The sequence below is a fragment of the Salmo salar genome, unplaced genomic scaffold, assembly GCF_905237065.1.
Source record: "Salmo salar unplaced genomic scaffold, Ssal_v3.1, whole genome shotgun sequence".
Lineage (NCBI taxonomy): Eukaryota > Metazoa > Chordata > Actinopteri > Salmoniformes > Salmonidae > Salmo > Salmo salar.
In genome coordinates this window covers 85,626-109,828 of record NW_025548061.1, presented here as the reverse complement: position 1 = coordinate 109,828, position 24,203 = coordinate 85,626, and the positions used below count along the sequence as shown (strand labels likewise).

Genomic DNA, 24,203 nt, shown 5'->3' with positions numbered 1-24,203 from the left:
ACACTACATGACCAGACATTATCTCTGGAGAGAACACTACATGACCAGACATTATCTCTGGAGAATACACTACATGACCAGACATTTTCCTCTGGAGAGAACACTACATGACCAGTCATTATCTCTGGAGAGAACACTACACTACATGACCAAAAGTATGTGGACACCTGCTGGTCCATCATCTCATTCCATAAATCATGGGCATTAATATGGAGTCGGTCCCCCTCTTTTTCAGCCTCCCTCTTCTCAGGAAGGCTTTCCACTAGATGTTGGTACATTGCTGCTGCAACAGCCTCCTCTCTCTTCTGGGGAAGCTTTCCACTAGATGTTGGCACATTGCCACTATAACAGCCTCCTCTCTTCTGGAAGGCTTTCCACTAGATGTTCGGTACATTGCTGCTACTTAACACCTCCACTCTTCTAGGAAGCTTTCCCCACACATCTGGAGTAGAACACTATACCATATGACTAAAAGTATGTGGAACAATTTGCTGGTCCATCATCTCATTCCATAAATCATGGGTATTAAAATATGGAGTTGGTCCCTTGCTGCTATAACAGCCTCCACTCTTCTGGGAAGGCTTTCCACTAGATGTTGGTACATTGCTGCTATAACAGCCTCCTCTCTTCTGGGAAGGCTTTCCACTAGATGTTGGGACATTGCTGCTATAACAGCCTCCTCTCTTCTGGGAAGGCTTTCCACTAGATGTTGGTACATTGCTGCTATAACAGCCTCCACTCTTCTAGGAAGGCTTTCCACTAGATGTTGGAACATTGCTGCTATAACAGCCTCCACTCTTCTAGGAAGGCTTTCCACTAGATGTTGGGACATTGCTGCTATAACAGCCTCCACTCTTCTGGGAAGGCTTTCCACTAGATGTTGGGACTTGCTTCCATTCAACCACAAGAGCGTTAGTGAGGACGGGCACTGATGTTGGGCGATTAGGCCTGGCTCGCAGTCGGTGTTCCAATTCATCCCAACGGTGTTCGATGGGGTTGAGGTCAGGGCTCTATGCAGGCCAGTCAAGTTCTTCCAAACGATTTCTGTATGGACTTCGCTTTGTGCACGGGGGGCATTGTCATGCTGAAACAGGAAAGGGCCTCGCCCAAAACTGTTGCCACAAAGTTGGAAGCACAGAATCGTCTAGAATGTCATTGTATACTGTAGCGTTAAGATTAAGGGGCCTAGCCCAAACCATGAAAACCAGCCCCAAACCATTATTCCTCCTCCACCAAACTTTACAGTTGGCACTATGCATTCTGGCAGATAGCCATCTCCCTGGCATCCGCCAAACCCAGATTAATCCGATCAGACTGCCAGACGGTGAAGCGTGATTCATCACTCCAGAGAAAGCGTTTCCGCTGCCCAAGAGCTTTACACCAGTCCAGACGACGCTTGGCATTACCCGTGTTGATCTTTAGGCTTGTGTGTGTGCGGCTGCTCGGCCGCGGAAACCCATTTCATGAAGCTCCCGACGAACAGTTCCTGTGCTGACGTCGCTTCCAGAGGCGGTTTGTAACTCGGTAGCGAGCGTTGTAACCGCGGACGGATTTTTTACTTGCTTTACCTTTCAGTTGACCTTGGCAGCTGCGGCGGGGCACAAACTTGACTGAATTGTTTGGAAAGGTGGCATTCCTATGACGGTGCCACGTTGAAAGTCACTGAGCTCTTCGGTACGGGGTCATTCTACTGCCACTGTTTGTCTATGGAGATTGCATGGCTGTGTGGTGGATTTTATACACCTGTCAGCGACGGGTGTGGCTGAAACAGCCGAATCCACTAAGAATCGGTGTCCACATACCTTTGTATATATACACACACACACAATATGTTAGCCAGTGATCTGACCACTGTGAGGTCCATGTGTCGCTGAGGTCACTGTGAGGTCACTGTGTCGCTAAGGTCACTGTAAGGTCACTGTGAGGTCCATGTGTCGCTAAGGTCACTGTGAGGTCCATGTGTCGCTAAGGTCACTGTGAGGTCACTGTGAGGTCCATGTGTCGCTAAGGTCACTGTGAGATCACTGTGAGGTCACTGTGAGGTCACTGTGTCGCTAAGGTCACTGTGTCGCTAAGGTCACTGAGGTCCATGTGTCGCTAAGGTCACTGTGAGGTCCATGTGTCGCTAAGGTCACTGAGGTCCATGTGTCGGTCAGGTCACTGTGAGGTCCATGTGTCGCTAAGGTCACTGTGAGGTCACTGTGAGGTCCATGTGTCGCTAAGGTCACTGTGAGGTCCATGTGTCGCTAAGGTCACTGTGAGGTCCATGTGTCGCTAAGGTCACTGTGAGGTCCATGTGTCGCTAAGGTCACTGTGAGGTCCATGTGTCGCTAAGGTCACTGTGAGGTCCATGTGTCGCTAAGGTCACTGTGAGGTCCATGTGTCGCTAAGGTCACTGTGAGGTCCATGTGTCGCTAAGGTCACTGTGAGGTCCATGTGTTGCTAAGGTCACTGTGAGGTCATTGTGAGGTCCATGTGTCGCTAAGGTCACTGTGAGGTCCATGTGTCGCTAAGGTCACTGTGAGGTCACTGTGAGGTCCATGTGTCGCTAAGGTCACTGTGAGGTCACTGTGAGGTCACTGTGAGGTCCATGTGTCGCTAAGGTCACTGTGAGGTCACTGTGAGGTCACTGTGAGGTCGATGTGTCGCTAAGGTCACTGTGAGGTCACTGTGAGGTCACTGTGAGGTCCATGTGTCGCTAAGGTCACTGTGAGGTCACTGTGAGGTCACTGTGAGGTCCATGTGTCGCTAAGGTCACTGTGAGGTCACTGTGAGGTCCATCTGCACTGTGACAAATTATCTGAATTAAACCTCAGACTACAGGGATTCTATTGTCCTAGACCTAGCTAGCCGATCATAGATCTATTGTCCTAGACCTAGCTAACAGATCATAGATCTATTGTCCTAGACCTAGCTAACAGATCATAGATCTATTGTCCTTAGACCTAGCTAGCCGATCATAGATCTATTACCCTAGACCTAGCTAACAGATCATAGATCTATTGTCCTAGACCTAGCTAACAGATCATAGATCTATTGTCCTTAGACCTAGCTAGCCGATCATAGATCTATTACCCTAGACCTAGCTAGCCGATCATAGATCTATTACCCTAGACCTAGCTAGCCGATCATAGATTTATTGTCCTAGACCTAGCTAACAGATCTATTGTCCTAGACCTAACTAACAGATCATAGATCTATTGTCCTAGACCTAGCTAGTCGATCATACATCTATTGTCCTTAGACCTAGCTAGCCGATCATAAAAATATTACCCTAGACCTAGCTAGCCGATCATAGATATATTACCCTAGACCTAGCTAGCCGATCATAGATCTTTGTCCTAGACCTAGCAAGCAGATCATAGATCAATTGTCCTAGACCTAGCTAGCCGATCATAGATCTATTGTCCTAGACCTAGCTAGCTGATCATAGATCTATTGTCCTAGACCAAGCTAACAGATCATATATCTATTGTCCTAGACCTAGCTAGCCGATCATAGATCTACTGTCCTAGACCGAGCTAACAGATCTATTGTCCTAGACCTAGCTAACAGATCATAGATCTATTGCCCTAAACCTAGCTAGTCGATCATAGACCTAGCTAACAGATCATAGATCTATTGTCCTAGACCTAGCTAACAGATCTATTGTCCTAGACCTAGCTAACAGATCATAGATCTATTGTCCTAGACCTTGCTAACAGATCATAGATCTATTGTCCTAGACCTAGCTAACAGATCATAGATCTATTGCCCTAAACCTAGCTAGTCGATCATAGACCTAGCTAGTCGATCATAGATCTATTGTCCTAGACCTAGCTAACAGATCATAGATCTATTGTCCTAGACCTAGATAGCCAATCATAGATCTATTGTCCTAGACCTAGCTAGCCGATCATAGATCTATTGTCCTAGACCTAGCTAGCCGATCATAGATCTATTGTCCTAGACCTAGCTAACAGATCATAGATCTATTGTCCTAGACCTAGCTAACAGATCATATATCTATTGTCCTAGACCTAGCTAACAGATCTATTGTCCTAGACCTAGCTAGCCGATCATAGATCTACTGTCCTAGACCTAGCTAACAGATCATAGATCTATTGTCCTAGACCTAACAGATCATAGATCTATTGTCCTTAGACATAGCTAGCCGATCATAGATCTACTGTCCTAGACCTAGCTAACAGATCATAGATCTATTGTCCTAGACCTAACAGATCATAGATCTATTGTCCTTAGACATAGCTAACAGATCTATTGTCCTAGACCTAGTTAGCCGATCATAGATCTACTGTCCTAAACCGAGTTAACAGATCATAGATCTATTGCCCTAGACCTAACAGATCATAGATCTATTGTCCTTAGACATAGCTAGCCGATCATAGATCTACTGTCCTAGACCTAGCTAACAGATCATAGATCTATTGTCCTAGACCTAACAGATCATAGATCTATTGTCCTAGACCTAGCTAACAGATCATATATCTATTGTCCTAGACCTAGCTAACAGATCTATTGTCCTAGACCTAGCTAGCCGATCATAGATCTATTGTCCTTAGACATAGCTAGCCGATCATAGATCTACTGTCCTAGACCTAGCTAACATATCTATTGTCCTAGACCTAACAGATCATAGATCTATTGTCCTTAGACCTAACAGATAATAGATCTATTGTCCTAGACCTAACAGATCATAGATCTACTGTCCTTAGACATAGCTAGCCGATCACAGAGAGGAGGGGCCCTGATCATTCTATATTCTGATTGGGAGAGGAGCCAGGTCATTCAGTGGGGACCAGCGATTGGCTGTGTGTTCTCACGTAGAGGTTGTCTCGTCTGGCTGTAGACGTGTATGTCCATGGGAGAGAAGATGTCCGAGTGGACCTTCCTCCGATCTTCTCCGGTCTCCTTCTGACACGAGTGGATGGAATGAGTGTTCCAGTCGGTCCAGAACAGAGTCTCCTCGTACAGCGTCAGAGCGAAGGGGTGAGGGAGGTCTCCCTTCACCACCACCTCCCTGGAGAGACAGAGAGACAGAGACACTAGTTTAGTACTGTGGTAGGAGTAGTCCTCCCTGGAGAGACAGAGAGACAGAGACACTAGTTTAGTACTGTGGTAGGAGTAGTCCTCCCTGGAGAGACAGAGAGACAGAGACACTAGTTTAGTACTGTGGTAGGAGTAGTCCTCCCTGGAGAGACAGAGACACTAGTTTAGTACTGTGGTAGGAGTAGTCCTCCCTGGAGAGACAGAGACACTAGTTTAGTACTGTGGTAGGAGTAGTCCTCCCTGGAGAGACAGAGACACTAGTTTAGTACTGTGGTAGGAGTAGTCCTCCCTGGAGAGACAGAGACACTAGTTTAGTACTGTGGTAGGAGTAGTCCTCCCTGGAGAGACAGAGACACTAGTTTAGTACTGTGGTAGGAGTAGTCCTCCCTGGAGAGACAGAGACACTAGTTTAGTACTGTGGTAGGAGTAGTCCTCCCTGGACAGACAGAGACACTAGTTTAGTACTGTGGTAGGAGTAGTCCTCCCTGGAGAGACAGAGAGACAGAGACACTAGTTTAGTACTGTGGTAGGAGTAGTCCTCCCTGGAGAGACAGAGACACTAGTTTAGTACTGTGGTAGGAGTAGTCCTCCCTGGAGAGACAGAGACACTAGTTTAGTACTGTGGTAGGAGTAGTCCTCCCTGGAGATACAGAGAGACAGAGACACTAGTTTAGTACTGTGGTAGGAGTAGTCCTCCCTGGAGAGACAGAGACACTAGTTTAGTACTGTGGTAGGAGTAGTCCTCCCTGGAGATACAGAGAGACAGAGACACTAGTTTAGTACTGTGGTAGGAGTAGTCCTCCCTGGAGAGACAGAGACACTAGTTTAGTACTGTGGTAGGAGTAGTCCTCCCTGGAGATACAGAGAGACAGAGACACTAGTTTAGTACTGTGGTAGGAGTAGTCCTCCCTGGAGAGACAGAGACACTAGTTTAGTACTGTGGTAGGAGTAGTCCTCCCTGGAGAGACAGAGCAAACAGACAGCATGTAGAGGCTCCATAGAGACAGGGAGGGGGTTAGAGGAAGGGAGGGGGTTAGAGGCTCCATAGAGACAGGGAGGGGGGTTAGAGGCTCCATAGAGACAGGGAGGGGGGTTAGAGGAAGGGGGGGGTTAGAGGCTCCATAGAGACAGGGAGGGGGTTAGAGGAAGGGAGGGGGGGTTAGAGGCTCCATAGAGACAGGAAAGGGGGGTTAGAGGAAGGGAGGGGGTTAGAGGCTCCATAGAGACAGGAAAGGGGGTTAGAGGCTCCATAGAGACAGGGAGGGGGGTTAGAGGCTCCATAGAGACAGGGAGGGGGTTAGAGGCTCCATAGAGACAGGGGAGGGGGGTTAGAGGAAGGGAAGGGGGTTAGAGGCTCCATAGAGACAGGGAGGGGATTAGAGGCTCCATAGAGGCAGGAAGGGGGGTTAGAGGCTCCATAGAGACAGGAAGGGGGGATTAGAGGCTCCATAGAGTCAGGGAGGGGTTAGAGGAAGGGAGGGGGTTAGAGGAAGGGAGGGGGGTTAGAGGCTCCATAGAGACAGGGAGGGGGGTTAGAGGCTCCATAGAGACAGGGAGGGGGTTAGAGGAAGGGAGGGGGGTTAGAGGCTCCATAGAGACAGGAAAGGGGGGTTAGAGGAAGGGAGGGGGGTTAGAGGCTCCATAGAGACAGGAAAGGGGGGGTTAGAGGCTCCATAGAGACAGGGAGGGGGTTAGAGGCTCCATAGAGACAGGGAGGGGGGTTAGAGGAAGGGAAGGGGGTTAGAGGCTCCATAGAGACAGGGAGGGGATTAGAGGCTCCATAGAGGCAGGAAGGGGGGTTAGAGGCTCCATACAGACAGGAAGGGGGATTAGAGGCTCCATAGAGGAAGGGAGGGGGTTAGAGGAAGGGAGGGGTTAGAGGAAGGGAGGGGGTTAGAGGCTCCATAGAGACAGGAAAGGGGGGTTAGAGGCTCCATAGAGACAGGAAAGGGGGGTTAGAGGAAGGGGAGGGGGTTAGAGGCTCCATAGAGACAGGAAGGGGGGTTAGAGGCTCCATAGAGTCAGGAAAGGGGGGTTAGAGGCTCCATAGAGACAGGAAAGGGGGGTTAGAGGAAGGGAGGGGTTAGAGGCTCCATAGAGACAGGAAGGGGGGTTAGAGGCTCCATAGAGTCAGGAAAGGGGGGTTAGAGGCTCCATAGAGACATGAAAGGGGGTTAGAGGAAGGGAGGGGGTTAGAGGCTCCATAGAGACAGGAAGGGGGGTTAGAGGCTCCATAGAGTCAGGAAAGGGGGGGTTAGAGGCTCCATAGAGACAGGAAAGGGGGGTTAGAGGCTCCATAGAGACAGGAAAGGGGGTTAGAGGAAGGGAGGGGTTAGAGGCTCCATAGAGACAGGAAGGGGGTTTAGAGGCTCCATAGAGTCAGGAAAGGGGGGTTAGAGGCTCCATAGAGACAGGAAAGGGGGGTTAGAGGAAGGGAGGGGGTTAGAGGCTCCATAGAGACAGGAAGGGGAGTTAGAGGCTCCATAGAGTCAGGAAAGGGGGGGTTAGAGGCTCCATAGAGACAGGAAGGGGGGTTAGAGGCTCCATAGAGACAGGAAGGGGGTTAGAGGCTCCATAGAGTCAGGAAAGGGGGGTTAGAGGCTCCATAGAGACAGGAAGGGGGGTTAGAGGCTCCATAGAGTCAGGAAAGGGGGGTTAGAGGCCCCATAGAGACAGGAAGGGGGGTTAGAGGCTCCATAGAGACAGGAAGGGGGGTTAGAGGCTCCATAGAGTCAGGAAAGGGGGGGTTAGAGGCTCCATAGAGACAGGAAGGGGGGTTAGAGGCTCCATAGAGACAGGAAGGGGGGTTAGAGGCTCCATAGAGTCAGGAAAGGGGGGTTAGAGGCTCCATAGAGACAGGAAAGGGGGGTTAGAGGCTCCATAGAGACAGAAAGGGGGGTTAGAGGCTCCATAGAGACAGGGAGGGGGTTAGAGGAAGGGAGGGGGTTAGAGGCTCCATAGAGACAGGAAGGGGGGGTTAGAGGCTCCATAGTGATTGGTTGGCTGGTTACTGTACCTCCCAGTGCCATCCAGATTGGAGCGATGTATGAAGTTGAACTTGGCGTCCGCCCAGTACAGTTTCTCCCGGCTGTAGTCCAGCGTGAGCCCGTTGGGCCAGTAGATCTCCTTATCAATGATCATGGCTCTGCTTGTACCGTCCATCCCCGCTCGCTCAATCTTAGGGACCTCGCCCCAGTCCGTCCAGTACATGTACCTGCAGAGGAGAACGTGTTAGTAAAAAGTTCCCACCAACTCTGACCCGTAACTCGGTCCGTGTCTCGGACTGAGCCAGGCAGCAACACCGCCTGGCTGGGAGCTGTTTTACCGTCAGGCAGCAACACCGCCTGGCTGGGAGCTGTTTTTACCGTCAGGCAGCAACACCGCCTGGCTGGGAGCTGTTTTTACCGTCAGGCAGCAACACCGCCTGGCTGGGAGCTGTTTTTACCGTCCAGGCAGCAACACCGCCTGGCTGGGAGCTGTTTTTACCGTCAGGCAGCAACACCGCCTGGCTGGGAGCTGTTTTTACCGTCAGGCAGCAACACCGCCTGGCTGGGAGCTGTTTTTACCGTCAGGCAGCAACACCGCCTGGCTGGGAGCTGTTTTTACCGTCAGGCAGCAACACCGCCTGGCTGGGAGCTGTTTTTACCGTCAGGCAGCAACACCGCCTGGCTGGGAGCTGTTTTTACACGCAGGGCCGGGCCGCCACACGCAGGGCCGGGCCGCCACACGCAGGGCCAGACCCCCCCAACACACTGCATGCCAACATGGCTTGGCTGTTACCCTGTGTTAATAGCTGCCAGTAACTTAGAAGATAAAGGACTCCTATACCTCCCTCTGGTAGGGGGGACACAGAGAGGAGGAGGAGGAGGAGGGGGGACACAGAGAGGAGGAGGAGGAGGAGGAGGAGGAGGAGGAGGGGGACACAGAGAGGAGGAGGGGGGACACCTTAACCCTCCTGCTAAACCCATCACAGCGCTACGTTTCCACCTTAACCCTCCTGCTAAACCCATCCCAGCGCTACGTTTCCACCTTAACCCTCCTGCTAAACCCATCCCAGCGCTACGTTTCCACCTTAACCCTCCTGCTAAACCCATCACAGCGCTACGTTTCCACCTTAACCCTCCTGCTAAACCCATCCCAGCGCTACGTTTCCACCTTAACCCTCCTGCTAAACCCATCCCAGCGCTACGTTTCCACCTTAACCCTCCTGCTAAACCCATCACAGCGCTACGTTTCCACCTTAACCCTCCTGCTAAACCCATCACAGCGCTACGTTTCCTCCTTAACCCTCCTGCTAAACCCATCCCAGCGCTACGTTTCCTCCTTAACCCTCCTGCTAAACCCATCCCAGCGCTACGTTTCCTCCTTAACCCTCCTGCTAAACCCATCACAGCGCTACGTTTCCACCTTAACCCTCCTGCTAAACCCATCCCAGCGCTACGTTTCCTCCTTAACCATCCTGCTACGTTTCCACCTTAACCCTCCTGCTAAACCCATCACAGCGCTACGTTTCCTCCTTAACCCTCCTGCTAAACCCATCCCAGCGCTACGTTTCCACCTTAACCCTCCTGCTAAACCCATCCCAGCGCTACGTTTCCACCTTAACCCTCCTGCTAAACCCATCCCAGCGCTACGTTTCCACCTTAACCCTCCTGCTAAACCCATCCCAGCGCTACGTTTCCACCTTAACCCTCCTGCTAAACCCATCCCAGCGCTACGTTTCCACCTTAACCCTCCTGCTAAACCCATCCCAGCGCTACGTTTCCACCTTAACCCTCCTGCTAAACCCATCACAGCGCTACGTTTCCACCTTAACCCTCCTGCTAAACCCATCACAGCGCTACGTTTCCACCTTAACCCTCCTGCTAAACCCATCCCAGCGCTACGTTTCCACCTTAACCCTCCTGCTAAACCCATCACAGCGCTACGTTTCCACCTTAACCCTCCTGCTAAACCCATCCCAGCGCTACGTTTCCACCTTAACCCTCCTGCTAAACCCATCCCAGCGCTACGTTTCCTCCTTAACCCTCCTGCTAAACCCATCACAGCGCTACGTTTCCACCTTAACCCTCCTGCTAAACCCATCCCAGCGCTACGTTTCCACCTTAACCCTCCTGCTAAACCCATCACAGCGCTACGTTTCCACCTTAACCCTCCTGCTAAACCCATCCCAGCGCTACGTTTCCACCTTAACCCTCCTGCTAAACCCATCCCAGCGCTACGTTTCCTCCTTAACCCTCCTGCTAAACCCATCACAGCGCTACGTTTCCACCTTAACCCTCCTGCTAAACCCATCACAGCGCTACGTTTCCACCTTAACCCTCCTGCTAAACCCATCCCAGCGCTACGTTTCCTCCTTAACCCTCCTGCTAAACCCATCCCAGCGCTACGTTTCCACCTTAACCCTCCTGCTAAACCCATCACAGCGCTACGTTTCCACCTTAACCCTCCTGCTAAACCCATCCCAGCGCTACGTTTCCACCTTAACCCTCCTGCTAAACCCATCCCAGCGCTACGTTTCCACCTTAACCCTCCTGCTAAACCCATCACAGCGCTACGTTTCCACCTTAACCCTCCTGCTAAACCCATCACAGCGCTACGTTTCCACCTTAACCCTCCTGCTAAACCCATCCCAGCGCTACGTTTCCACCTTAACCCTCCTGCTAAACCCATCCCAGCGCTACGTTTCCTCCTTAACCCTCCTGCTAAACCCATCACAGCGCTACGTTTCCACCTTAACCCTCCTGCTAAACCCATCACAGCGCTACGTTTCCACCTTAACCCTCCTGCTAAACCCATCCCAGCGCTACGTTTCCTCCTTAACCCTCCTGCTAAACCCATCCCAGCGCTACGTTTCCACCTTAACCCTCCTGCTAAACCCATCACAGCGCTACGTTTCCACCTTAACCCTCCTGCTAAACCCATCCCAGCGCTACGTTTCCACCTTAACCCTCCTGCTAAACCCATCCCAGCGCTACGTTTCCACCTTAACCCTCCTGCTAAACCCATCACAGCGCTACGTTTCCACCTTAACCCTCCTGCTAAACCCATCCCAGCGCTACGTTTCCTCCTTAACCCTCCTGCTAAACCCATCACAGCGCTACGTTTCCACCTTAACCCTCCTGCTAAACCCATCCCAGCGCTACGTTTCCTCCTTAACCCTCCTGCTAAACCCATCCCAGCGCTACGTTTCCACCTTAACCCTCCTGCTAAACCCATCACAGCGCTACGTTTCCACCTTAACCCTCCTGCTAAACCCATCCCAGCGCTACGTTTCCACCTTAACCCTCCTGCTAAACCCATCACAGCGCTACGTTTCCACCTTAACCATCCTGCTAAACCAGGGGCCGGGGGGACCGGAGCCCTCCCACCCCGTTCAGGGGGACTGAAGCCCTCCCACCCTGTTCAGGGGGGACCGGAGCCCTACCACCCTGTTCAGGGGGGGCTGGAGCCCTACCACCCTGTTCAGGGGGGACTGGAGCCCTACCACCCTGTTCAGGGGGGACTGGAGCCCTACCACCCTGTTCAGGGGGGACTGAAGTCCCACCACCCTGTTCAGGGGGGGACTGAAGCCCTCCCACCCTGTTCAGGGGGGACCGGAGCCCTACCACCCTGTTCAGGGGGGACCGGAGCCCTACCACCCTGTTCAGGGGGGACTGGACCTCTCACCCTGTTCAGGGGGGACTGGAGCCCTCACACCCTGTTCAGGGGGGACTGGAGCCCTCGCACCCTGTTCAGGGGGGACCGGGGACCTCGCACCCTGTTCAGGGGGACTGGAGCCCTCGCACCCTGTTCAGGGGGGACCGGAGCCCTCGCACCCTGTTCAGGGGGGACTGAAGCCCTACCACCCTGTTCAGGGGGGACCGGGGACCTCGCACCCTGTTCAGGGGGGACTGAAGCCCTACCACCCTGTTCAGGGGGGACTGGACCTCGCACCCTGTTCAGGGGGGACTGAAGCCCTACCACCCTGTTCAGGGGGACTGGACCTCGCACCCTGTTCAGGGGGACTGAAGCCCTACCACCCTGTTCAGGGGGGACTGGACCTCTCACCCTGTTCAGGGGGACTGGACCTCGCACCCTGTTCAGGGGGACTGAAGCCCTACCACCCTGTTCAGGGGGACTGGACCTCGCACCCTGTTCAGGGGGACCTCGCACCCTGTTCAGGGGGGACTGGCCCTCGCACCCTGTTCAATTTTAAGCCCTAAATACAGCCTGGACAATACAGGCTGGTCCAGATCCTACCAATATAACGCCCTAAATACAGCCTGGACAATACAGGCTGGTCCAGATCCTACCAATATAACGCCCTAAATACAGCCTGGACAATACAGGCTGGTCCAGATCCTACCAATATAACGCCCTAAATACAGCCTGGACAATACAGGATGGCCCAGCTCCTACCAATATAACGCCCTAAATACAGCCTGGACAATACAGGATGGTCCAGATCCTACCAAAGCACCCCCACAACATGATGCTGCCACCCCCGTGCTTCACGGTTGGGATGGTGTTCTTCGGCTTGCAAGCCTCCCCCTTTTTCCTCCAAACATAACGATGGTCATTATGGCCAAACAGTTCTATTTTTGTTTCATCAGACCAGAGGACATTTCTCCAAAAAGTACGATCTTTGTCCCCATGTGCAGTTGCAAACCGTAGTCTGGCTTTTTTTATGGCGGTTTTGGAGCAGTGGCTTCTTCCTTGCAGAGCGGCCTTTCAGGTTATGTCGATATAGGACTCGTTTTACAGTGGATATAAAATTAGCCTATCAGAAGCTTCTAAAGCCATGACATCATTTTCTGGAATTTTCCAAGCTGTTTAAAGGCACAGTCAAACTTAGTGTATGTAAACTTCTGACCCACTGGAATTGTGATACAGTGAATTATAAGTGAAATAATCTGTCTGTAAACAATTGTTGGAAAAATGACTTGTGTCACACACAAAGTAGATGTCCTAACCGACTTGCCAAAACTATAGTTTGTTTAACAAGAAATTTGTGGAGTGGTTGAAAAACCAGTTTTAATGACTCCAACCTGAGTGGATGTAAACTTCCGACTTCGACTGCAGCTCATCTCAGCTGAACAAAGACTTATTTGAGTTGGAGATTTGACAAGCAGCTGATTCAAAATGGAAACTATGTGACCCACCTAAATGTATGTGACAGAGATTAGTGTCTGTCCCAGATGGCTCGCCGAACGACGGAAAGAGACAAACCTATTTCATCCACTCACCACAGAGCACAGACTGGTGAAATGTAAACAAACAGTGTAAACAGCCGTGTCCACTGACCAGAACAGAGTAAACAAAGTGTTTACAGCCGTGTCCACTGGACCAGAACAGAGTAAACAAAGTGTTTACAGCCGTGTCCACTGGACCAGAACAGAGTAAACAAAGTGTTTACAGCCGTGTCCACTGACCAGAACAGAGTAAACTGTCCAGTAGACAGTAAATCTCTAAGCAACATATTAGCCCCGTGTAAATCTAGACGAGGTACAGACATATCCGTGTAAATCCGGACGAGGAACAGACATATCCGTGTAAATCTAGACGAGGAACAGACATATCCGTGTAAATCTAGACGAGGAACAGACATATCCGTGTAAATCCGGACGAGGAACAGACATATCCGTGTAAATCCAGACGAGGAACAGACATATCCGTGTAAATCCAGACGAGGAACAGACATATCCGTGTAAATCTAGACGAGGAACAGACATATCCGTGTAAATCTAGACGAGGAACAGACATATCCGTGTAAATCTAGACGAGGAACAGACATATCCGTGTAAATCTAGACGAGGAACAGACATATCCGTGTAAATCCGGACGAGGAACAGACATATCCGTGTAAATCCGGACGAGGAACAGACATATCCGTGTAAATCCAGACGAGGAACAGACATATCCGTGTAAATCCAGACGAGGAACAGACATATCCGTGTAAATCCAGACGAGGAACAGACATATCCGTGTAAATCCGGACGAGGAACAGACATATCCGTGTAAATCTAGACGAGGAACAGACATATCCGTGTAAATCCGGACGAGGAACAGACATATCCGTGTAAATCTAGACGAGGAACAGACATATCCGTGTAAATCTAGACAAGGAACAGACATATCCGTGTAAATCTAGACGAGGAACAGACATATCCGTGTAAATCTAGACAAGGAACAGACATATCCGTGTAAATCCGGACGAGGAACAGACATATCCGTGTAAATCTAGACGAGGAACAGACATATCCGTGTAAATCTAGACAAGGAACAGACATATCCGTGTAAATCCGGACGAGGGGATCAACAGCAACACTACCATCGTGATGTTTAGGTTACTAAGAGCAACCAGGAAGAAGGATTCCATTCCGTCCAATAGAGCGAGAGAGAGGATTCTCGACCCGAGATCTGGACCTCAGAGCAGAAACGCATACGACACAGACGATTCGCTGACGCTCTACCGTGTCACTAACCCCTCCCCCTTCCGTCCATGTCAGAGAAGACTCCTCCCCCGTCCGCCATGTCAGAGAAGACTCCTCCCCCTTCCGCCATGTCAGAGAAGACTCCTCCCCCTTCCTACCTGGTCACGTTGTTATTAATTCAAGTCGTCCAATCACAGTTCATACCAGGGTTTAACTCCTTCACCCCCAGGAGCAAACAGATAATGCACACATGTCCTCACGACCCCATTAACACAGCATCTAGCTGTGGGTCCTGGTAGTTCTGCCGTATCAGTCCTCACGACCCCATTAACACAGCATCTAGCTGTGGGTCCTGGTAGTTCTGCCGTATCAGTCCTCACGACCCCATTAACACAGCATCTAGCTGTGGGTCCCGGTAGTTCTGCTGTATCAGTCCTCACGACCCCATTAACACAGCATCTAGCTGTGGGTCCTGGTAGTTCTGCCGTATCAGTCCTCACGACCCCATTAACACAGCATCTAGCTGTGGGTCCTGGTAGTTCTGCCGTATCAGTCCTCACGACCCCATTAACACAGCATCTAGCTGTGGGTCCTGGTAGTTCTGCCGTATCAGTCCTCACGACCCCATTAACACAGCATCTAGCTGTGGGTCCTGGTAGTTCTGCCGTATCAGTCCTCACGACCCCATTAACACAGCATCTAGCTGTGGGTCCTGGTAGTTCTGCCGTATCAGTCCTCACGACCCCATTAACACAGCATCTAGCTGTGGGTCCTGGTAGTTCTGCTGTATCAGTCCTCACGACCCCATTAACACAGCATCTAGCTGTGGGTCCTGGTAGTTCTGCTGTATCAGTCCTCACGACCCCATTAACACAGCATCTAGCTGTGGGTCCTGGTAGTTCTGCTGTATCAGTCCTCACGACCCCATTAACACAGCATCTAGCTGTGGGTCCTGGTAGTTCTGCTGTATCAGTCCTCACGACCCCATTAACACAGCATCTAGCTGTGGGTCCTGGTAGTTCTGCTGTATCAGTCCTCACGACCCCATTAACACAGCATCTAGCTGTGGGTCCTGGTAGTTCTGCCGTATCAGTCCTCACGACCCCATTAACACAGCATCTAGCTGTGGGTCCTGGTAGTTGTGCTGTATCAGTCCTCACGACCCCATTAACACAGCATCTAGCTGTGGGTCCTGGTAGTTCTGCCGTATCAGTCCTCACGACCCCATTAACACAGCATCTAGCTGTGGGTCCTGGTAGTTCTGCTGTATCAGTCCTCACGACCCCATTAACACAGCATCTAGCTGTGGGTCCTGGTAGTTCTGCTGTATCAGTCCTCACGACCCCATTAACACAGCATCCTCCAGCCTGTACTGTCCCCTAACGTTCTAGTGTCCTCCGGCCTGTACTGTCCCCTAACGTTCTAGTGTCCTCCGGCCTGTACTGTCCCCTAACGTTCTAGTGTCCTCCAGCCTGTACTGTCCCCTTAACGTTCTAGTGTCCTCCAGCCTGTACTGTCCCCTAACGTTCTAGTGTCCTCCGGCCTGTACTGTCCCCTAACGTTCTAGTGTCCTCCAGCCTGTACTGTCCCCTAACGTTCTAGTGTCCTCCGGCCTGTACTGTCCCCTAACGTTCTAGTGTCCTCCGGCCTGTACTGTCCCCTAACGTTCTAGTGTCCTCCGGCCTGTACTGTCCCCTAACGTTCTAGTGTCCTCCGGCCTGTACTGTCCCCTAACGTTCTAGTGTCCTCCAGCCTGTACTGTCCCCTAACGTTCTAGTGTCCTCCGGCCTGTACTGTCCCCTAACGTTCTAGTGTCCTCCAGCCTGTACTGTCCCCTAACGTTCTAGTGTCCTCCGGCCTGTACTGTCCCCTAACGTTCTAGTGTCCTCCGGCCTGTACTGTCCCCTAACGTTCTAGTGTCCTCCGGCCTGTACTGTCCCCTAACGTTCTAGTGTCCTCCGGCCTGTACTGTCCCCTAACGTTCTAGTGTCCTCCGGCCTGTACTGTCCCCTAACGTTCTAGTGTCCTCCGGCCTGTACTGTCCCCTAACGTTCTAGTGTCCTCCGGCCTGTACTGTCCCCTAACGTTCTAGTGTCCTCCGGCCTGTACTGTCCCCTAACGTTCTAGTGTCCTCCGGCCTGTACTGTCCCCTAACGTTCTAGTGTCCTCCGGCCTGTACTGTCCCCTAACGTTTCTAGTGTCCTCCGGCCTGTACTGTCCCCTAACGTTCTAGTGTCCTCCGGCCTGTACTGTCCCCTAACGTTCTAGTGTCCTCCGGCCTGTACTGTCCCCTAACGTTCTAGTGTCCTCCAGCCTGTACTGTCCCCTAACGTTCTAGTGTCCTCCAGCCTGTACTGTCCCCTAACGTTCTAGTGTCCTCCAGCCTGTACTGTCCCCTAACGTTCTAGTGTCCTCCGGCCTGTACTGTCCCCTAACGTTCTAGTGTCCTCCAGCCTGTACTGTCCCCTAACGTTCTAGTGTCCTCCGGCCTGTACTGTCCCCTAACGTTCTAGTGTCCTCCGGCCTGTACTGTCCCCTTAACGTTCTAGTGTCCTCCGGCCTGTACTGTCCCCTAACGTTCTAGTGTCCTCCGGCCTGTACTGTCCCCTAACGTTCTAGTGTCCTCCAGCCTGTACTGTCCCCTAACGTTCTAGTGTCCTCCAGCCTGTACTGTCCCCTAACGTTCTAGTGTCCTCCAGCCTGTACTGTCCCCTAACGTTCTAGTGTCCTCCGGCCTGTACTGTCCCCTAACGTTCTAGTGTCCTCCGGCCTGTACTGTCCCCTAACGTTCTAGTGTCCTCCGGCCTGTACTGTCCCCTAACGTTCTAGTGTCCTCCGGCCTGTACTGTCCCCTAACGTTCTAGTGTCCTCCGGCCTGTACTGTCCCCTAACGTTCTAGTGTCCTCCGGCCTGTACTGTCCCCTAACGTTCTAGTGTCCTCCGGCCTGTACTGTCCCCTAACGTTCTAGTGTCCTCCAGCCTGTACTGTCCCCTAACGTTCTAGTGTCCTCCGGCCTGTACTGTCCCCTAACGTTCTAGTGTCCTCCAGCCTGTACTGTCCCCTAACGTTCTAGTGTCCTCCGGCCTGTACTGTCCCCTAACGTTCTAGTGTCCTCCAGCCTGTACTGTCCCCTAACGTTCTAGTGTCCTCCAGCCTGTACTGTCCCCTAACGTTCTAGTGTCCTCCAGCCTGTACTGTCCCCTTAACGTTCTAGTGTCCTCCGGCCTGTACTGTCCCCTAACGTTCTAGTGTCCTCCGGCCTGTACTGTCCCCTAACGTTCTAGTGTCCTCCAGCCTGTACTGTCCCCTAACGTTCTAGTGTCCTCCAGCCTGTACTGTCCCCTAACGTTCTAGTGTCCTCCAGCCTGTACTGTCCCCTAACGTTCTAGTGTCCTCCGGCCTGTACTGTCCCCTAACGTTCTAGTGTCCTCCGGCCTGTACTGTCCCCTAACGTTCTAGTGTCCTCCGGCCTGTACTGTCCCCTAACGTTCTAGTGTCCTCCGGCCTGTACTGTCCCCTAACGTTCTAGTGTCCTCCGGCCTGTACTGTCCCCTAACGTTCTAGTGTCCTCCGGCCTGTACTGTCCCCTAACGTTCTAGTGTCCTCCGGCCTGTACTGTCCCCTAACGTTCTAGTGTCCTCCGGCCTGTACTGTCCCCTAACGTTCTAGTGTCCTCCGGCCTGTACTGTCCCCTAACGTTCTAGTGTCCTCCAGCCTGTACTGTCCCCTAACGTTCTAGTGTCCTCCAGCCTGTACTGTCCCCTAACGTTCTAGTGTCCTCCAGCCTGTACTGTCCCCTAACGTTCTAGTGTCCTCCGGCCTGTACTGTCCCCTAACGTTCTAGTGTCCTCCAGCCTGTACTGTCCCCTAACGTTCTAGTGTCCTCCAGCCTGTACTGTCCCCTAACGTTCTAGTGTCCTCCAGCCTGTACTGTCCCCTTAACGTTCTAGTGTCCTCCGGCCTGTACTGTCCCCTAACGTTCTAGTGTCCTCCGGCCTGTACTGTCCCCTAACGTTCTAGTGTCCTCCAGCCTGTACTGTCCCCTAACGTTCTAGTGTCCTCCAGCCTGTACTGTCCCCTAACGTTCTAGTGTCCTCCAGCCTGTACTGTCCCCTAACGTTCTAGTGTCCTCCGGCCTGTACTGTCCCCTAACGTTCTAGTGTCCTCCAGCCTGTACTGTCCCCTAACGTTCTAGTGTCCTCCAGATGGACTGTCCCCTAACGTTCTAGTGTCCTCCGGCCTGTACTGTCCCCTAACGTTCTAGTGTCCTCCAGCCTGTACTGTCCCCTAATGTCCTCCGGCCTGTACTGTCCCCTAACGTTCTAGTGTCCTCCGGCCTGTACTGTCCCCTAACGTTCTAGTGTCCTCCGGCCTGTACTGTCCCCTAACGTTCTAGTGTCCTCCGGCCTGTACTGTCCCCTAACGTTCTAGTGTCCTCCAGCCTGTACTGTCCCCTAACGTTCTAGTGTCCTCCAGCCTGTACTGTCCCCTAACGTTCTAGTGTCCTCCAGCCTGTACTGTCCCCTAACATTCTAGTGTCCTCCAGCCTGTACTGTCCCCTAACGTTCTAGTGTCCTCCAGCCTGTACTGTCCCCTAACGTTCTAGTATCCTCCAGCCTGTACTGTCCCCTAACGTTCTAGTGTCCTCCAGCCTGTACTGTCCCCTAACGTTCTAGTGTCCTCCAGCCTGTACTGTCCCCTAACGTTTCTAGTGTCCTCCAGCCTGTACTGTCCCCTAACGTTCTAGTGTCCTCCAGCCTGTACTGTCCCCTAACGTTCTAGTGTCCTCCAGCCTGTACTGTCCCCTAACGTTCTAGTGTCCTCCAGCCTGTACTGTCCCCTAACGTTCTAGTGTCCTCCAGCCTGTACTGTCCCCTAACGTTCTAGTGTCCTCCGGCCTGTACTGTCCCCTAACGTTCTAGTGTCCTCCGGCCTGTACTGTCCCCTAACGTTCTAGTGTCCTCCGGCCTGTACTGTCCCCTAACGTTCTAGTGTCCTCCGGCCTGTACTGTCCCCTAACGTTCTAGTGTCCTCCGGCCTGTACTGTCCCCTAACGTTCTAGTGTCCTCCGGCCTGTACTGTCCCCTAACGTTCTAGTGTCCTCCAGCCTGTACTGTCCCCTAACGTTCTAGTGTCCTCCAGCCTGTACTGTCCCCTAACGTTCTAGTGTCCTCCGGCCTGTACTGTCCCCTAACGTTCTAGTGTCCTCCAGCCTGTACTGTTCCCTAACGTTCTAGTGTCCTCCGGCCTGTACTGGGGGAGAAGCTCTTGGTTTAAGGAACCTTGCAACCCAATCCAGGTAAGGGTCAAAGGTGAGACACGCCCTCAGTAACACACTCCTCCTCCTTTCCTCCTCCTCCTCCTCCTCCTCCTCCTCCCAGACCAAACCGGGTCCAGAGAGATGGCTCGGGGCTGGTCCAGGTAGTTCTACTGAACTCTACTTTACTACAGGTTGTCAGGTACTACTCACCCTCTACCCGGGTCCAGAGAGATGGCTCGGGGCTGGTCCAGATCCTGCCAGAAAAGAACTCTCCGTAACGATCCGTCCAACTCGGCCACCTCGATCCGATTGGTCTCGGAGTCCGTCCAGTACAGCTTCCTGCCTAACCAGTCGCAGGCCAGGCCGTCCGGGGACGCCAACCCCGATACGACCACCGTCTGGGATGCCGCCGCTGCCGCCGGGCGGACCCCGATTGGTTGAAGGTGGTGCGTTTGATGGCTTCCTCGCTGACGTCACTCCAGTAGACCAATCCCTGGGCGTATACGTAATCCACGGCGGCGGCGTCCTCCAGACCGCCGACCACCACCGTGGCGTTGGCCCTGCCGTGAGCCGCATCCACCAGCCGCAGGTCCCGCCGGTTGGCATACAGCAGGAGGGGTACACCTGGTGGGGGCGGGGATAGGGTCAGACAGAAATACAGGAGGGGTACACCTGGTGGGGGCGGGGATAGGGACAGGAGAGGTACACCTGGTGGGGCGGGGATAGGGTCAGACAGAAATACAGGAGGGGTACACCTGGTGGGGCGGGGATAGGGTCAGACAGAAATACAGGAGGGGTACACCTGGTGGGGGGCGGGGATAGGGACAGGAGAGGTACACCTGGTGGGGGGCGGGGATAGGGACAGGAGGGGTACACCTGGTGGGGGGCGGGGATAGGGTCAGACAGAAATACAGGAGGGGTACACCTGGTGGGGGCGGGGATAGGGTCAGACAGAAATACAGGAGGGGTACACCTGGTGGGGGCGGGGATAGGGACAGACAGAAATACAGGAGGGGTACACCTGGTGGGGCGGGGATAGGGTCAGGAGGGGTACACCTGGTGGGGCGGGACCCCTACAGTACTACAACCCCCCTACAGTACTACAACGCCCCTACAGTACTACAACGCCCCTACACTACTACAACCCCCTACAGTACTACAACCCCCTACAGAACTACAACCCCCTACAGTACTACAACGCCCCTACAGTACTACAACGCCCCTACAGTACTACAACCCCCCTACAGTACTACAACGCCCCTACAGTACTACAACACCCCTAGAGTACTACAACACCCTACAACAGCACTACAACGCCCCTACAACACCACTACAACGCCCCTACAGTACTACAACACCCCTACAACACCACAACACCCCTACAGAACTACAACACCCCTACAACCCCCCTACAGTACTACAACCCCCCTACAGTACTACAACCCCCCTACAACCCCCCTACAGTACTACGACGCCCCTACAGTACTACGACGCCCCTACAGTACTACGACGCCCCTACAGTACTACGACGCCCCTACAGTACTACGACGCCCCTACAGCACTACGACGCCCCTACAGCACTACGACACCCTTACAGCACTACGACACCCTTACAGCACTACGACACCCTTACAGCACTACGACACCCTTACAGCACTACGACACCCTTACAGCACTACGACACCCTTACAGCACTACAACGCCCCTACAACACCACTACAACGCCCTACAGTACTACAACACTCCTACAACACCACAACACCCCTACAGAACTACAACACCCCTACAACCCCCCTACAGTACTACAACCCCCCTACAGTACTACAACCCCCTACAGTACTACGACGCCCCTACAGTACTACGACGCCCCTACAGCACTACGACGCCCCTACAGCACTACGACGCCCCTACAGCACTACGACGCCCTTACAGCACTACGACACCCTTACAGCACTACGACACCCCTACAGTACTACAACCCCCCTACAGTACTACAACCCCCCCTACAGAACTACAACCCCCCTACAGTACTACAACCTCCCTACAGAACTACAACGCCCCTACAGTACTACAACACCCCTAGAGTACTACAACACCCTACAACAGCACTACAACGCCCCTACAACACCACTACAACGCCCCTACAGTACTACAACACCCCTACAACACCACAACACCCCTACAGAACTACAACACCCCTACAACCCCCCTACAGTACTACAACCCCCCTACAGTACTACAACCCCCCTACAGTACTACGACGCCCCTACAGTACTACGACGCCCCTACAGTACTACGACGCCCCTACAGTACTCACGGCGCCCCTACAGTACTACGGCGCCCCTACAGTACTACGGCGCCCCTACAGTACTCACGACGCCCCTACAGCACTACGATGCCCCTACAGCACTACGACACCCTTACAGCACTACGACACCCTTACAGCACTACGACACCCTTACAGCACTACGACACCCTTACAGCACTACGACACCCTTACAGCACTACGACACCCTTACAGCACTACGACACCCTTACAGCACTACAACGCCCCTACAACACCACTACAACGCCCCTACAGTACTACAACACTCCTACAACACCACAACACCCCTACAGAACTACAACACCCCTACAACCCCCCTACAGTACTACAACCCCCCTACAGTACTACAACCCCCCTACAACCCCCCTACAGTACTACGACGCCCCTACAGTACTACGACGCCCCTACAGTACTACGACGCCCCTACAGCACTACGACACCCTTACAGCACTACGACACCCTTACAGCACTACGACACCCTTACAGTCGGCCGGGGGGGGGCAGATAACCAAGTCAGACGCAACAACCGCTGTCTGTTTCAACATCAACCAACTGAGAAGAAATGTTACCTTCATTTGGTTGAGAGCTGGATCTATTCCTCTCTGTAGTGACCTCTAACCAGAACACTATAAACATATTCAACAACTTGCTTTAGGCAGCTTGTTGTTCACAGACTGAAACGTCTCTGAACAACAAAACAAGGTCCAAACTTGAGTTATCCTCCTCCATGTTGTCTTGAGACCAGTGATTTCTGATCCAAAAACACACCAGTGATTTCTGATCCAAAAACACACACCAGTGATTTCTGATCCCCCAAAAACACACACCAGTGATTTCTGATCCCCAAAAAACACACCAGTGATTTCTGATCCCCCCAAAAAAACACACACCAGTGATTTCTGATCCCCCCCAAAAAACACACCAGTGATTTCTGATCCAAAAAAACACACCAGTGATTTCTGATCCCCAAAAAACACACCAGTGATTTCTGATCCAAAAAAAAACACACCAGTGATTTCTGATCCAAAAAAAAACACACCAGTGATTTCTGATCCAAAAAAAAACACACCAGTGATTTCTGATCCAAAACACACACCAGTGATTTCTGATCCAAAAAAAACACACCAGTGATTTCTGATCCAAAAAACACACCAGTGATTTCTGATCCAAAAAACACACACCAGTGATTTCTGATCCCCAAAAAAACACACCAGTGATTTCTGATCCCCCAAAAACACACACCAGTGATTTCTGATCCCCAAAAAACACACCAGTGATTTCTGATCCCCCAAAAAAACACACCAGTGATTTCTGATCCCCCAAAAAAACACACCAGTGATTTCTGATCCAAAAAACCACACCAGTGATTTCTGATCCCCCAGAAAAACACACCAGTGATTTCTGATCCCCCAAAAAAACACACCAGTGATTTCTGATCCCCCAAAAACACACACCAGTGATTTCTGATCCCCCAAAAACACACACCAGTGATTTCTGATCCCCCAAAAACACACACCAGTGATTTCTGATCCAAAAACACACCAGTGATTTCTGATCCAAAAACACACCAGTGATTTCTGATCCAAAAAAACACACCAGTGATTTCTGATCCCCAAAAAACACACCAGTGATTTCTGATCCCCAAAAAACACACCAGTGATTTCTGATCCAAAAACACACCAGTGATTTCTGATCCAAAAAACACACCAGTGATTTCTGATCCAAAAAACACACCAGTGATTTCTGATCCAAACACACACCAGTGATTTCTGATCCAAAAAACACACCAGTGATTTCTGATCCCCAAAATACACACCAGTGATTTCTGAGAACAGTTGAATGAAAGTTGAACCACTTTCAGTCTGCTTTTTCTTTACCTCCACGTCATCCAATATGGCTGCCAGATGGCGAGCGAGAGGGCCTAGCCTACTGTAGGACAGTATTACTGCTCAATACTACTCAGACGTGACTACCACTATCAAATTCACATAGGGAATAGTGTGTCATTTGGGATTCCAGCCTATGGGCCCTGGTCCAAGGTAGTGGACTATTTTAAGGTATAGGGATCCATTTGGGAACCACTGAATTCAATACAACCCAGACTAGACTGAAAACATTCACATCCCATAGTATATGAACACTAGTTTCAAA

At 52.0% G+C, this 24,203-nt stretch overlaps 1 long non-coding RNA gene and 1 pseudogene across 1 annotated transcript; one reads left to right on the top strand and one right to left on the bottom strand.

Annotated features, from left to right (window-relative positions):
• LOC106598402 (low-density lipoprotein receptor-related protein 6-like) overlaps positions 1-24,203 on the bottom strand; it is a 58,701-nt pseudogene that overhangs the window by 30,475 nt on the left and 4,023 nt on the right.
• LOC123732631 (uncharacterized) lies at positions 1,873-2,317 on the top strand. The gene is made up of 3 exons (XR_006763313.1): positions 1,873-1,981; positions 2,086-2,130; positions 2,196-2,317. It is a non-coding gene; the product is annotated as an uncharacterized lncRNA (long non-coding RNA).